This window comes from Mauremys mutica, chromosome 1 (assembly GCF_020497125.1).
Source record: "Mauremys mutica isolate MM-2020 ecotype Southern chromosome 1, ASM2049712v1, whole genome shotgun sequence".
Lineage (NCBI taxonomy): Eukaryota > Metazoa > Chordata > Testudines > Geoemydidae > Mauremys > Mauremys mutica.
This window is the reverse complement of record NC_059072.1, coordinates 344,783,668-344,800,549: the sequence shown is the minus strand read 5'-3', so window position 1 is coordinate 344,800,549 and position 16,882 is coordinate 344,783,668. Positions and strand designations below refer to the sequence as shown.

The 16,882-nt window shown below is 43.2% G+C and overlaps 1 protein-coding gene and 1 long non-coding RNA gene across 3 annotated transcripts in view; one reads left to right on the top strand and one right to left on the bottom strand.

Annotated features, from left to right (window-relative positions):
* Positions 1–12,973, bottom strand: part of RAB30 (RAB30, member RAS oncogene family) — a 66,423-nt gene extending 53,450 nt beyond the window's left edge. Inside the window, exons 1-2 of one of the 2 annotated variants that reach the window (XM_045020784.1) lie at positions 12,435–12,973; positions 2,952–3,012 (exon numbers count right to left, since the gene is read on the bottom strand). The gene's annotated coding sequence lies outside the window, so the exon portion shown is untranslated. The remainder of the gene's footprint in view (positions 1–2,951; positions 3,013–12,434) is intronic. The other variant, XM_045020771.1, reaches the window with a different exon arrangement.
* LOC123372588 lies at positions 12,876–16,362 on the top strand. Its single transcript, XR_006580356.1, has 3 exons — positions 12,876–12,997; positions 13,799–14,066; positions 14,792–16,362. It is a non-coding gene; the product is annotated as an uncharacterized LOC123372588 (long non-coding RNA).
* The last annotated feature ends 520 nt before the right edge of the window (positions 16,363–16,882 follow it).

Sequence of the window (16,882 nt, the reverse complement as noted above, 5' to 3'; positions counted from 1 at the left end):
GAGCATTATCAAAAGGAATATTAAACAGGACAAAAAGAAGAAATCGTTTACATTTTACGTTTTAATTTAATTTTTAAACTTTTCAGAACAGAGTCTGACATTTAACATGCTGACCTGATTACTTAATAGCTACTTTCGGAACTGATGTAATAGACTTACTGATATGATGAGCGACAGTCAAAGTAAACAACAATTAATGCCAGTTTTGTTATTTTGCTTCAGAGACCAATTCAGCAGAAGTGCAGGCCTTAAAGGAGAGACTGTGTTTAATATTTATTTAGACATCATCCTCATTTATCTTAGCCAAAGTGATTATGGATTTTTGGCTGGATTTGTTTGTTTTCTATTGGTTGGCTGGTTGTGGGAGTCTGTGTTCAATTTATTTTGGATTTAATCATTCCAATTTTGAAATTTGCAACAAGGAGAATAACTAAAACGACTCAATTTTTGAATAAGGTTTATTTTCTTCGATGCTTAAGGTGACGTTCTGTCTTTTTATGATTGCCAGTGCGTTACTTCCACTGTCTCTCTTCATAACCGCATATTAGTTCAGGAAGCAGGAAGAAGTAGTTTTTAGTTTAAATACCCATCAGAACCACTCACATACTTAAAGCTCAGCATGTGCTTAAGTGCTTTGCAGAAGTGGGTCCTCAGTCACAATCTGTTTCCCTGACCTGTACCTGGGGCAGTGTTAGAGATGGATTTCCAATTAAACACAGTAGGCATGTGCCATGGGGCTCTGGCATTCTAAGGGTGCCTAAAAGTTAAAAATGGGTTAAAAGTTTCATTTTTTATGGAAAACAAGGTCAGCTGTAGGCAGCTGAAGATGCTGTGCCTAGAGGCGCATAAGATGTAAATCCATCCCTGGGCAGTGTGGTTAAGTGTTGCCCCAAACTCTGGCTGGATTGCAAGGAGAAAATCCAGCCCTTTGTAATGAAGTGAGGATCTTTAATGGTCCAGTATGCACATGGCTTGAAAACCCTCTTCACAAGGTCAAGCAGAAAGTTTGTCCAGCCCTGGGGAGCAAGCTGAGAAGAGGATCACTGCAAAAAGAGGACAAGGAGATAAAACCAATTCACATGGGAGGCGTGAGAAAGGGGCAGAAGTTTAAGTGTAAACGGTAAGTTATTTCTGATGGCAGCACAGTATTTTTTAGTGCAGTTGCTGCTGCTAATGCTATTCATGGAATAAGTCCGTAAATGGCGCATTAGAGTAGCTGATTCTAGGCTAGAACAGAGGGAATTATGGGCATTTGATCCACAATTCCCCGAGAGGACAGTGGGGTATCCGACATTATACAGCAGCTGCCCCACAATCCACAGCGGTGATTTCCCACAAGGTAGTGGTCCTGGAAGCAGGGCGGAGCACACTAGATGCCTACCCACAGTGCAACAGTTTTGCTGATACATTTTGAGACCATGCGGGCACAATCCACCCATGCAAGTGGCCAACTGCGTAGGTGCTCTGCTGAAAGAGTTTTGTGGTGGCACAATGACGACAGAATTTTTTTACTGGTTAACTTGCTAGCGCAGACAAGGCCGATGCTAAGAAGTTTCGTCTTTGGGTTTGAAGGTATAGCGGGAGTTTTTCAACACCTGAATATGGATCTATTTGTTTAAGTCTGTACTTAAGCTATTATACTGAAGCAGGGGTCAGGTGGGGAGAAATGGAGCCCTAGGAGTTTCTCCCCCTATTCTATTTTTAAAAAACAATAATTTGGGGGTGACTGATTATTACCCAGACCCACAATGCACTTCACGTTGAGAGAGTCACAAATTAACACGGGAGCAATTATCCTTTAAGAGCTGAGCATGGGGTGTAAATGTTTTAAACACAAGTCACATATCACAACAAATCACATGTCACAAGCAGCAGCTTTGGTCTCACAGTTCAGATAAAGCAATTTCCATTTGGTTAGGTGTTCACACTTTTCTTTTCAAGACAGTTAACAGAAATTTCTACTCATTCTGTTCATTAGTCTGAAAGTTCAATAGTTAATGCAAATTTGTGTATGTACACACACACACACATACACATACACACACCCTCTATTCATGCTGAAAGATATTACCATGGTTTGGAAGTGTGAAAAAATCCCGTGATGAAGAAAATGAGCATAGTTTCCCTTGAAATAACATCCATTACTAATTTTTTTTTAACAAAATGTATATGCCAACTCTTGAAATCTCAGGTTTCTTGGATGTGCAACACAAACAGTCTCAATGCGCCAAAGTAATTTTTTGTGTAAAGATCCAAAATCCTCCAGGAAATGCCCTAAACCTACATAATATTCTCAAGCACCTATATTTTAATTGGGGAATTTTACATACCAGATATATATATATATATATATATATATGTAAAAGTTACAGGCACCCAGTTGTCTCCCTACTAGCTACCATATGAGGAGACTATAGAGGATGGATGGAGGGATAGCTCAGTGGTTTGAACATTGGCCTACTAAACCCAGGGTTGTGAGTTCAATCCTTGAGGGGGCCATTTAGGAAACTGGGGTAAAAATCTGTCTGGAGACTGGCCCTGCTTTGAGCAGGGGGTTGGACTAGATGACCTCCTGAGGTTCCTTCCAACCCTGATATTCTCTGATTCCACCTAAGAGGAGAAATAACTGATGCTGCTGAAATTTGCTTCACTTACGCTGTTTTCAGTTAGCAGATAAAAATGACCCCTTTTTTAGTGAAAGCACTTCCTCTTCTAAAGTTCCACTATCAGAAACATGGGAGGCATGACTGAAAATCTGGAGTCAAGAATTAGCCCATTGTTGCACTATTGAGAAATACAACTTACAAGGCCTTGTGGAGGGTTAGGGTTGGGGTTGGGGGGGGGGGGGGGGAAGGTGTTCTTACCAACAAGTGGTAATTAACATGAGGTAAAATACTAGTGACACTACAAACTGCCTTGTCTTCACTAGGATTTTACCTAATTTTACTTACTCATGTTAGCCAGCACCTTTTTTTCTCTGAAGACACACATAAGCATGCACTTAAAGGGGAGCTGCAAAAAGAAAAGGGAAATGTTATTTCTCCTACCTTTTCTCATGAGGTACCAAAAGTCTGAAATATTCCCCCCTTCCTTCACATATTAAAAACAAAAACCATGCTTGATTTTCACCTTGAAGTATCAGCAATGTCAAAGCAGGAATCAACAGCTTCTGCTGGAAGATCTACTGAAGAGCTAAAATGTGTAAGGAAAGCTTTTTCAGCCCAACCATTTATTATTAAATGGCTGTTAGCAAAAAAGAAAAACAAAAAACCCACACAAGATAAAATTTTAAACCATCTGAAGAAAAACGTCATTTCACCTGTTGATTATTCAGATTAAGGAGATTTTAGGACACATGAGATGTCACAATCCTATCAGTTCTCCTGTCATCTTCAGTGTTTCAGGATAGACAAAGCCTGAATTTCTAATATGAAAAAATGAACTGAATTTAAATCTCTCTTCACTCACTAGAAAGCAGCAAAGGAGGGTAAACCCAATGTTTTATTCTTTGCAGGAGACCTACAAAGGGATTCCATTAGGTCACTATCCCAGAACTCAGGTTTTATAAGAAAACTTTTATAATAAGACCCACAGAATTTTTGCCTTACTTCTCCACACACACCCTTTAAATTTAAGTAGCTATTTTAATAAATATCTTCGCAACCTAGTTATAGCACTGCGTACCAGAACCCAAAAGCTGAGTACCACTAGAGAGAGCCCTGAGTCTGACCCTGTCCCTGAAACTGGTTTTGTACCATAAAATTGATTTTGCTACACATATACACTTTACCATAAAACAAAATATTAAACTACTTGATTTGTTTCATTATTCAAGCTCAGAAATTGATAAATTATATAATATAATGAAGTGTACATTTTCTTTATTAATTTTCCAATTTTATAATCCTTAGCTCTCGTCCCCTAACGCCCCTACTCTACTTGGCTACATTGATGACATCTTCATCATCTGGACCCATGGAAAAGAAGCCCTTGAGGAATTCCACCATGATTTCAACAATTTCTATCCCACCATCAACCTCAGCCTACACCAATTCACACAAGCAGTCCATTTCCTGGACACTACTGTGCTAATAAGCGAAGGTCACATAAATACACCCTATACCAGAAACCTACAAACCGCTATACTTACCTACATGCCTCCAGCTTCCATCCAGGACACACCACATGATCCATTGTCTAGAGCCAAGCTCTAAGATACAACTGCATTTGCTCCAATCCCTCAGACAGAGACAAGCACCTACAAGATCTCTATCAAGCATTCTTAAAACTATAGTACCCACCCGCTGAAGTGAAAAAAACAGATTGACAGAGCCAGAAGAGTACCCAGAAGTCACCTACTACAGGACAGGCCCAACAAAGAAAATAACAGAACGCCACTAGCCGTCACCTTCAGCCCCCAACTAAAACCTTTCCAGCGCATCATCAAAGATCTACAACCTATCCTGAAAGATGATCCCTCACTCTCTCAGATCTTGGGAGACAGACCTGTCCTCGCTTACAGACAGCCCTCCAACCTGAAGCGAATACTCACCAGCAACCACACGCCACAGAACAAAAACACTAACCCAGGAACCTATCCTTGCAACAAAGCCCGATGCCAGCTCTGTCCACATATCTATTCAAGTGACATCATCATAGGACCTAATCACATCAGCCAGCCATCAGGGGCTCATTCACCTGCACATCTACCAATGTGGTATATGCTATCATGTGCCAGCAATGCCCCTCTGCCATGTACATTGGCCAAACCGGACAGTCTCTACGCAAAAGAATAAAATGGACACAGATCTGACATCAGGAATCATAACATTCAAAAACCAGCAGGAAACACTTCAACCTCTCTGGCCACTCAGTAACAGACTTAAAGGTGGCAATCCTGCAACAGAAAAGCTTCAAAAACAGACTCTAGCGAGAAACTGCTGAACTTGAATTAATATGCAAACTAGATACTATCAACTTAGGCTTGAATAGAGACTGGGAATGGCTGAGCCATTACACACATTGAATCTGTTTCCCCCATGTTAAGTATCCTCGCACCTTCTTGTCAAACTGCCTGAAATGGGCCACCTTGATTATCCCTACAAACGTTTTTTTTCTTCCTGCTGATAATTGCTCATCTTCATTAATTAGCCTCTTCGAATTGGTAGGGCAACTGCTACCTTTCCATGTTCTCTGTATGTATATAAATATCCTTACAATATATTCCATTCTATGCATCCAATGAAGTAGGCTGTAGCCAACGAAAGTTTATGCTCAAATAAATTTGTTAGTCTCTAAGGTGCCACAAGTACTCCTGTTCTTTTTTCATAATCCAAGGGGTTATTTAGAACCTCGGTTTTAAGAGAATCTGCTTTTAAATAAAATCATGATGTTTAACCTGACAGGGTCTCTATCATTAACTCTTTGAACATGTGTCGATTTGAAGACAGGAATTCACCTTTAAATTGTAGTTGCTAGTCTAAACACCTGAATAAGGATCTCTGCCATATTTCTGAAGAGTCCAACAGAGTTTGACAGCAGGAGCAGAGTGCCACCCTATTCCCTATTGGTGTTACTTCTACCTCCAAACTGATGTCTCCATTTATGCTCATCCATTTCTTAACATAACACAGAATCATTTGCACTCGAGTATCTGAGGCTCCAAAGGAGCTTGCTGCACATCACTATATATAAACAAGGGCACTATAATAGAATGGGAACAAGAAAGAATCACGAAGGTAAAACTCCACAACAGGGAGGGAGCAGTTTGATACTGGCCTCTCAGCTATTATGGATGATGCTGTTCCACCAGTGACTCCTCAGATGTGGCACCCTACATGACTGTCTGAGTACCCCAGGCAGCTGCCTCACTGCACCCCAGATTAGTGCAGCAATATGGTTCAATAGCAATATTCCAGGGGGGTGAGGGATTAAAATGGTATATTTTTGTCACAATCCTCATTCCTAACTCAAACATATTCAACCAGAAGTCCCTCTCCATGACCTCTCTCGGGATTCTGTAACACAGCCCTCAGTACATTCTAAATTTACTGGCTACTTGAATTTAAATATTTAAGGGGAAAATGGGAAAGTGCTTCTTTACTGCAAAGCAAGGTAGAGAAACAGAATGGAAGTCAAGGTGTAACACACTGGCAGAGCATGTGTCACATCCCCACCCTGTGGCTGGTCAAACACCTTACTATTGCTACTGGTTAATGGAGGTAACTCCTTTAGCTCAAGTGATAAATGTCTGTTCTATGGCTCTGAAGGTCTGAGTTTCAAGCTTCACTGAATGTTCATACAGGAGGCTGTTACACAGTCATCCCTCTCCAATATCAGGTGAGGGTGGTAAATACATAAGACAAGATTTTCTTCAGTGTTCACAAATAAAGTTAAGTGAAGGCCTCTTACTATTCTGTAGGGTCTTGGAATTCTTTGGTGCTTCCACGCAGGAGAGATGAATTCACACTGAGAAACTCGGCTCCCTTTTTATAGATGCACATTGCACTTTGGATTAGTGACATTTTTGCATAGTACATATTCTGCACTAACAAGGACTTTAAAAAGCACAATTTAGTTTTCCTGAAGGAGACTGTGACTTTGTTATCAAAACATGTTCATTGGTGGGTCCAACTACTAGGGGCTTGCATCAATACTCCATTCTGCTATTGTGTCTTTAATTAGGACAGTTACTGGAGGACTATTTGAGTCTTGTACATGTTTGTGTCTGAGATGCTGTTTTTTACCTGCAGTGCTCATTCTGTGGGAGACAGACGGCCTCTTGAAAAGCCACACAAAAGATCTTTTTTTTCCAAGCCAACATAGCTTTCCCCAATCCCCTCGTCTTCCAAGGAAAAAAGAGGTCTCAGTACAGGAAACTTATTGTTGAATTTAATATGACTAAATACAATAAGCTAGAGGAAAATATTTCTGCTCCAGGCAAAGTACACAAACTGGATGTATGCTACCCCCATCTTTAACAGGACCGAAGCATGACTGAGTAGCATGGTTCACTGTTAATCCCACCATGTGGTCCCACCTACACAGGCAAGGCCAAGTCACATTACAACACAGTCCCCACACACTTAGTTTGCACGGGCCCCTCACATGAGTACGTCTACACTGGAGCTGGGGTATTGTTATGGAGGGTCAGACAATAGAAGGGGTCAGATAATTATTTAATGACAGTAGACACTGAGATTCAAGACATTAAAATTTCATAACCATTAAAAAACACAAATTGTCAACATCACATCACAATATACAATACAATATACAACAATACAATATACAATATACAACAATATACAACAAACACAAATTGTCAACATCACATCACAATATACAAAGAAAACAGCCTTAAATCAAACTTTAAGTTTGCAAGCACCATTTTTCTTATTTTGCCTATTTGTAAATTTCACTTATCAATGGAAATGTTTTTTCTTGTGTGTGGTGAAATCTACATCAACCAACATTTACCAATAAAAATCAAATCCTTCCAAGCCTAATTATGTTTAAATAGTAACATTGATTTTAATGGGCCAAACTGATCGCTTGTGTAATTGTAATGAATTAAACGGAGTTATATCAGGGATGTATTTGCCTCGATTTGTTCGATTTCACTTAAACTTAAAGCATGGTCCAATTGAAAGGCATCATAGTCCAGGAAACGTTTAGATCACAAACATGACAGAACAATGTTTGATACTATAAAACATGCATTAAAAACCAGCACAATTTCTCTCACCAGTTATGTCAATAATTGACTAACTTACTTACTGCAGGATGATATAATAGAAATTGGACACTAAAAAGGCTCTTTTAGGTCATCTAGTCCATGCCCCCCAACCAATGCAGAATGGTTCCTATAATCTACTTTTCACACTTTCTCCAACTGAGTTAGTAATTTAGTAATGGAGCTGTCACCACTTACGAGAATGGAATAATCTCAAAAAGTAAGTATCGCTCTCAGAGGTTTTGCCTGATATCCAGCCCCAATTTTCCCAGATTTAGATGTTATCCCATTACTCCCAGTTTTAACCTATCTTGTACCAGCCTATGCAATTCCTGTCCTACTATAATCCATACACTTATATTATGATGCATACTTTCTCTAGCTTTCACATTGCCACATACATCCATGTAATCTGGACATACACAAAAAACAAACCACACCTGTGGGAGCCAGCTAGGTTCAGACACATTTTCTGACTGCCACTTCTGCAACTATTAATAGCAACATTTGCTTTCATATTTTAGGACCCATTTACTAAAGAAGCAATTCTTCCACTAAAAACAAAAATGATTATTCCCAAATCAACTGTGGAATCAGGCCTGTTGTAACTGTTCATTTAATTTTATTTTATGAGAAAAAAAAAAGTGGTCACCTGGCACACAAACAATACAGCTGCAGATAAATCTGCGTAAGACAGACCATTACGTACCGTTACACCAGATGACTGAAGTTCCCAGTGACAGATGCCATCTTGACTAAACACACTTCAGACTGAACTGGGAACTTCCAGAACAAAAAGCAAGAGTTGCTACAGCTTCAATTAAAGAGGCAAGACTCCCTCACTCAAGCTGTACGTGATTCATTTCATGTGCACTAGGGGGAGGGGAGGAGAATGGGACATGTAATACACACTCACAAGTGAGCTACATTGGTCAAAAAAAAAATGGAGAAAAAAAACCTTGTTTCATGGGAGGAACACTAGAAAAAGGCACACCAGCACCCTCTTCATTTTTCTCATCTTCTTCCAAGTGGCCCCTATATGAATAACCACTTAAGTCCCAGTGCACCAAGTTCTCTTCATTCAAATCTTTCCTAAAGGCTCTTTTCTCCCACAAGTCCCCCCACCACACTAGCCTAAGTGAGTCAAATAACTTCTCTCACCCAGCATTGTAGCAGAGGAGAAGACAGAAAGAGCCAAACTTGAAAAAAAATCTATATCAACACTTTCCTTGGGTCTCCAAGTCCGCTTTCTCTTATTTGTGTCTGTATTTTAGACCCCAATTCCACATCGGGGTAGGATTCAGAATGTGTGCATGCTAGTAGATCCCAGTGTGGGACTGGGACCTCCCCCGTCCCAAAGCACTTGCAGTTAAGGACCATCTTACTTTGCCTCCAACACAGTGTATACCTCATTGCTGATGCTTAGCAAATAAGGCCTTCATCTTGCAATCATGTGCACTTGTGCATAACTTTGTTCACAGAAGTAGTCCCATTAAATCTAGTGGGATTATTTGCATGAGTAAATGCACATGCCTAAGTCTTTGTGGGATCAGGACGTAAGTTAAATAAATGTGAAGTTCCTACAAACCAGCTATTTAGGAGGAATGACCTGACAGTTCTTGACTTTGCTCATTCATGGTAGTATGCAGTGTACAGGTCTGTCGCATCTTACGCGCATTTAACATGCGCGATTTCAGCTTTACGTGGTAGGCAAAAACAAAAAAAGAGAAAAAGAACAATTTTAATACTGTACCAATAGTGCAGGTGATTCCGCCCACCATTACACTCCATGTAATTTTGACTATACGCGATTTTCGCTTTACGCGCTGACTGCAGAACGTAACCCCAGCGTAAGATGCGACAGACCTGTAGTTGTAATAGTGTCAGTTCCAGGATATTAGAGACACAAGGTGGGTGAGGTAATGTCTTTTACTGGATCAAGCTCAAAGCTTGTCTCTCTCACCAACAGAAGATGGTCCAATAAAAGATATTACCTCACCCACCTTGTTTCTCATTTATGGTGACAGATGACCTCCTGAATGCCCACTTTCAAGTCTTTTTACATTTCTGTTACTGCAAGGCAAAAACTGCAGCACATCCTGGTGAATACTGCATTTGCCTGCATGCTACTTGGTGTCTGAATTTCTTAAGTGCATTTTAACTCTAATTATTGCTATATTATAGTATAGCACCAGAGTGCTAACACTTTAGACAAACTCATTACTATTTAGAGAAATTCATTAATACAGCAACATGATTAAACAAGCATATATGAAAACAATAAATAAGAATGAAAGATGGGCATAAATATATAGGCACAGTATTTAGACAAGGGACTGTAGTACCCCCCCCCATACACACACACAAATCCCCTGCTATATAGGTTTCTCATAATTTACATATCATTAATTTACAGAATACACTTTCAAACTATCACTGCAGTTCCAGCGCTTGCTCTTCATAGCCTACAAAATCACTGCTGTAAAGGTTCCTCTCTTATAGCCAACAGGAGAAGTCGTATATTAAATTACGCACTGACTCCCTTGACCAAAAAAAGAGGGGGAAAGGGACGCCATTCCAGGAAATAAAAGTCTAAAAAACAAAAGGCAACTGGACTGCATGCACTGCTGTTCCTCTCCTTTAACTTGGCAACAACAAGTAAGGAAGGAAGGAAAAGAAGAGATAAAAAAAAAATACGAGGAGATTTAGCTGAGGAATGTTTACCCCTCAGGAATTTAGTTGCAAGATAAGATCATATAAAATGCTCTCTGCATTACACATTGACTCCATAACTATTGTGTTAGTGTTTACAAACACTTTAATCAAAAGAAACAGGGAGTTTCATTGTCCACATTGCACTCATGTCACACATCCCTTAGCATTGCAATTCCAAGGAAAGTCTGCCAGAGGACAAAACAGTCTCAGTTACACAAGAGTAACGCAGAAGCAAATATGCAGCAGTGGGGGAAAAAATCAGCTCAGTTGCACACACACTTCCTGTGCCCCAAAGAGATTCAATCCTTGGAGTAGATGAACTTTGAAGGGACCAGATGGGAGATGCTGCAAATTCTGCAGTGAAGCAAAGCTGTGTGTGCGCTGCTAATATTGTATTATATAACAGAAAGTAGATTTCTCTGGAGTATACTTGTAATTGCAGTGATTATATAGTTTTAGAAAAGAATAAATACTGTAATATTTTGCAACTTGTTATGGTAGCACTATTCAGCAAACATCTCAAAGTATTTAACAAAAGCAGGCATTATCCCCATTTTACAGATGAGGAAACTGAAGCAAGCAAGTGACTTTCCCCACAGAGCTAAGGAGAGAACTGGGGAAAGGACCCACATCCCTCTGCACTGTCTCTAAAGAAAATGAGGACTGCATTGTGAAGTGGTGTTGGATTCCAGAGTTAATTTTAAAAACACTCACATTTCTTCTATTTATGACATCAGAAAAACCAAGTGGATCACAAAAAGATAGCTCAATAGTTAAGATTGGGTACATCTGTCTATAGCATTTAGTCCAGCTGTTGGGTTAAAAGTATATATTCACTCACACTACTCAAAAATAAATCTGAAATAGTTGAAATTGCTAAGAGCCAGTTACACAACTCAAGTCACTTTTTCCCCTGAAAGAGGCAAGGAATGGATCTAACAAAAACCCACCATAGCCCCGGCCCAAAACCACATTTCCCCCCCACCCCTTTTCCATCACCAGTCCCAGATATCTCATAGCACCTTGGCATCATTAAGCAATAGCAAATTAAGGTCAATCACATTTGCTGCTATTTTCATCATTGAGATGGTAAATTGTACCAGGATTCCCTCCAGTTATTTGTTACTGTATCCCAGGGAAGTTCAATACAATTACTACTTATTATTTGTTACTGTATGCTGAAAGTTGCAATGGAGTTTTTAAAAAAAGATCTACAGATGTTCACTTTTTCAGACAACTCAGTGACACTCAGAATTAACCATATTTAAAAAAGAGAATATTCTTAATAAAAACAAATCAGACTTAAACATCCTGTGACTGGATAAAAAGAATCCTGACAGAGAAATGTGAAGTGGGTGTTATGTGTGTAAAAATAAAAATAAATGCACAACGATTGAGCCTACTACTGTGGCTATTTCTAATACGTTATCCTGAAGGTGTATGGAAAGGGAAAGAGAGCATTTCATAATGTAGTAAGTCTGCTATTTAATATATATATCATCCGTTTGTTCTCTTAAACACAAGAAAAAAAGGCAATAAAGTATTCCAAAATTAAATTAAGTCACTATCTTATTCCCCTATAAATCAGCTCTTTTGAAATGCATCAAACATTTTTTTTTAAAAGGCACCAAACTAAAATAAATCCACATCTCAATTGCTTCTTCCCCTCCACACCAGACACACACCCCCTCCAACATCTGTATATGAAGGGCAATCAACACTGTCTGATAATCGTTCTGCAGGCAAGTCTAGCTCTGTAAGGATTTTTCACACGCAACCGCCCCTCCAACAAATAATAATCAAGCTTATAGACAACTCAGTGCACAGAAAAAAAAAACCGGAGGGGTGTTGTGGGGTTTTTTTTGCAGTGGTACCCATGCCCCCACAAATAGCCCTGCACAGAACCTCCCCTCATCAACTGCACTTTTCTGACTTAAAAATACGTATTACAGACAAGTTGATTGCAAGAAATCACAGAACTCACCTGGATTTGGGATTTTTCCCCTTCCCCTGCGAGACCATAAAACAAGACACAACGTGGGATTCAATCACCTAGACATGGGGTAGGGCTTGCAGCTCCCTTGGGATGTCTATATGGTCCCCCCCTCCCCTTTGCTGGGGATTTAGTCACTGCCCTAGCGCTTCAGCAGCAGGGGGAGGAGGCTATAGCGTAGCACAATGAATTGCAGGGCAGAGACCTCCCTTGCTTGTTTTGCAATGACATCATCCTTATGTCCAGGGTGGGAGGTAGGAGGGGGGAAGCCGCCCATTGGCTCCTTAAGATCGACAGTGCGGCATTCTGGAATGTGTAGTTCGCTCCCGTCTCTAGCCGCAAGCCCCGGGTGCATGGAGAACTACAACTCCTATAAGGTTCTGCGCCGCGCAGCCGCAGAGAAAACTGGGTGTGCGGTGGGGGGGAGGGAACGGAGAGAGCGAGCTCGGCGGCCATGTTGGTGGTGTGGGTTCGCCGTTAGCTCGGAGGAGCGGCCGGGAAATCGGATTAAAATGTCGGCAAGGGGCGGGCGGGAGCTGAATGCTCAGGGGCGAGTAAGGAAAGGCAGGAAACCGCGAGGGGAGGGGGTCGCGCCTCTTCTCCCGCCGGACGGACGGACGGACGGGTGGGCGCGGCGGCCAGCAGACCCCGCAATGCGTTCGGTTATCGTCCCCTCCCCCAGCGTGGACGGTGCGGCGTGATTAAGCCCCCCCTGCGGAGGGGTCGACCTCGGGGGAGGGGGGGTGGCTGCTGAGTAGGCGCGTGCGCAGAACGGCCCCGAGGGAGCCCCCGCAGCGACCGGCTCCGTGTGTCCCGCGGACGGCAGCGGCCCGGGGCCTGTGGCGCACGAGAGCGACGCCCGCGGGTGAGCGAGCGGGGGAGGCGGCCCGGGGCCTGGCTCCATGGCTGCCCCCGCGGGGCGGGGCGGCACCCGGGAGCCCGCCGCGCGGCGGTGGAGGGCGCGGGGGCTGCGGTGCCCGCGTGGCGCGGTGCCGGGGGGCCCGCGCCTCGGCGCCTGCAGGCCCAGCGGGAGGCGCCGCCCCGGCCGGTTGCTGCGGCGGGAGGGGAGCGCGCGAGGCCGGCTCCGCGCGCCCCCCCCCGGGTACAGCGAGGCGAAGGCGCGAGCTCGGCGGGGGTCAGGCCCAGGTTTCAGTCTAGCTCGGGCTCCGGGCCTCGCCCGCTGCGGCCGCGGGGGCAGAAACCTCGAGCTGACGGGGTGTGGTGGGAGCGGGGGAGGGCGCGGGGCGAGCGGTGACTCGACGCTGCTGTGGTCGGTGCTGCGCCGCGCTTCTTCCGGGAGCGGGGCTTCGTTGCCAGCTATGATGAGTTGCACTAATCGAGCTTGGGTTTCACAGATGCGTGGCTAGGCCTCCGTCCCGGGGGAGATGGTGCGATGGTCCCGCCCTTCATCGATGGAAGTAGGTGTTTTCCCCACCGGACCTGCTCGGGCATTTAGTAACACTGCGGAGTCCTTAAAGACACCAAGGCAACGGACAACGTCATCTGAGGGCACAGGTTCCCAATGCTGTGCATGGGATCAGTTCCCTGAAGACATTTTCCCTCTTCCTTCCAGCAGTCTCAGGCTTGACTGGATTCAGCTTTAATCAGCTGTTCTTCATCCAGGTGGTGATTGCAGTTGAGCATTTTAGGGAGGCTTCTTTATTAGCTTGCTTAGGAAAGGGAAGTTAGAGGTAGGGTATTTGTGAGACTTCCTGCTTCAAGCACAGGTTCCTTCTAATATTTGGCCCACTGTTGCATGCTTTAGGGTGGACAGTGCTAGTTCCCCTCAAAGGCAGTGTTCATAGTATCTGTTAATTAGGGGTCCAGAGTGTTCTTTGTTTTTTACCATGCAGGAAGGAGGCCCTGCCTGCACTCAGACTCCTGTGATTGTACAGTTCCTGGAAGGGACAATAGTTGCTTTGGGTCCTGTTCTCAGCTTCTTGGTGGCTAAAGAGGCCATCAGGGATGCAGGTGATCGCTCTGCTTTCTCACAGCAAGTGAGGGTGGCAGTTCCAGAGGTCCCCTTTAAATCATTAAGAATCCCTTATTGGGTTGGCATACCACACCATGTAAAGTGGTGTCAGAGAGGTGTGGGGGTTTTTTTGTTTGTTTTTTTTTTAATGGGGGAAAGAAAAAAAACTTGTGCTGTATCTGCTTCCAAGAGCAGCCCATCAGGCATCTGTTCAAGATGGGCCTTCCTGATAGCAACTGGTAGTATTATCCTGCCTGCTTGCCATAGTGTGAGCACTACAGCGGGAGGGACTGGGCATGGTCAGAAGTCTTTGTACAAAAAACATGGATTTCTTGGGTAACTTTATCAGGCACTTATTAAATTTGTTCTCTTTCAGGATATACTGATACTGAGGAAATGGAATGCAATTGTCCCTCCTCTGCTGCTTCTTTTTTTTTTTTTTAAAGCTGCAGGTACCCATGCTCAGAATTTTGAGCCAACACTCTGCCTTCTTCCTTCCTCCTACAAAACTGCCAGTTGGGATTGATGGAGGGGAGGGGATGCACTTTAGGCCTTAATTTTAGCTGGAGTCAAATAAAAATATTGCTGTGTTGGTAACTGAAGAAAAGGTAAATGACGTGGTGTATGTTGTTAGATCAAAATGGCAAAGATGTGTCTTACGCCTCATGGTTCCTCTTTCAGATGTATGTGGATGTTACAAAAAGCAGTTTTACCAAGTGCTGCATTCTTTTCCTAGTTTCTTCACTGCCTGAGTCAGTATCTGCTGGAATTATTTGTGCTAAGGAGGAGAAATTAGTATTTTTTGTTGTTGTTTTTTTAAAGAAGGTGGGGGGGATATATAATTGCAGAAGAACAGCTGTCTAAGCTTTTCAAATTAAATCTGGCCTAGATCTGTGCAGCTGGAACCTCTTCATATTAAGCAAAAGTGGTAAGTATTTTGATGGAGTACTTAGATAATGTTTGATTTGCCTTCTGTGAAAGACTATTCTGTATGTTATCTGCTAACATTGTCAGAGATGAATCAGCCAGCTTTTTCATCTTTACGACTTCCTGACCAGCAAACAGCGAAGTGTGGTGGGCAGATTCTAGAAACCTTTCTTCAGTGGATGATGTGTGGGAAGCCTGCTTGTACACCTTCACTGCTGTCCCCTATTTTTATGAATATACAATTTACTTTGATTCCAATGTTTTCTTTGCCTAAAGAAAATAGGTTTCCTCTTCCCACGCAGACATAGAAGGTTGATGCTCTTGTCACAGTAATTGCCAGGGAAGGCCAACTTAAAGCACGAGGCATTTGCAATATCAAGTTGGCTTGTAAGTCTGGTGCATGAAAAGTGGTATAGAACAGATTTTATTATATTACATAATACACTTTTTCCCCCCACCAGTGTGGAGCTTTCCAGTCTTTGTTACTGTCAGTCTGCAGCCATCTGTGATGTTCATTCATCACAATTTGCCATGGCCTTCAGAAGTTTCACTTATACATGTCACACTGTGCATCTGTGAAGTGATTTCTAGAATTTCTGTGTTTTCAGTCACTAAGAGTATAGTTCCAAGTTACACAACAGGCTCACATGCTGACACTGTAGTGCTGACTCTGTAGTGTTGCAGGAGATGGTGCTGCAATAGTGGAAGTGCTGTTATTTTAGATAACATGGTAAGTTTTCAAGTGGTTCTGTAGTTGAAGATGGAGCTTGACACTTCTCAAAATAAGTAGGTGAATCCTTTGTCTATTCTAATACTGCTTTTATCAGTAAACTCATTCCGGTGTCTGTACAACACCTCAGCCCCAATTATGTTTGCCTGTACTTGCACTGTTAGTGTAATCTAACCTTTTATGATTTGAAGACACTTCAGACTGTCACAATTGTGAAAGTGACTGTAGTCTAGTGGTTTTCAAACTTTTTTTTCTGGTGATCCAGTTGAATAAAATTGATGTCCACAACCCAACGGAGCTGGGGATGAGGGGCTTGGGGTGTGAGAGGGAGCTGGGGACAGGTGGTGCAGGCTCAGGTGGGACTGGGGATGATGGGTGCAGAAGGGGGTCAGGGCTCTGGCCTGGGGATGAGAGGCTCTGGGTTTGGGATGCGGGCTTACTGCCAGCAGCTCCTGCTCAGTGGCACAGCTGGGGTGCAGAGGCAGGCCTCTCGCCTGTCCTGGCACCACAGACCATGCTGTGCCCTGGAAGTAGCCAGCAGGTCCAGCTCCCAGGCAGAGGCGCACAAGCAGTTCTGCCCAGCTCTCACCTGCAGGCACTCCATGCCTCTTTCCCCTGCCTCCCCCCCAGCTCCAGGAACCAACCAGTGGGAGTGTGGAGCTGGTGCTCTGGGTGGGGGTAGCACATGCAGCTCCATGGCTCACCTGCCTATGAGCTGGGCCTGTTGGCTGCTTCCAGGGCACAGCATGGTGTCAGAACAGGTAAGGACTACTAGTTTTAACTGCCCGGCCACCAGGGTCCCTGGGCGCT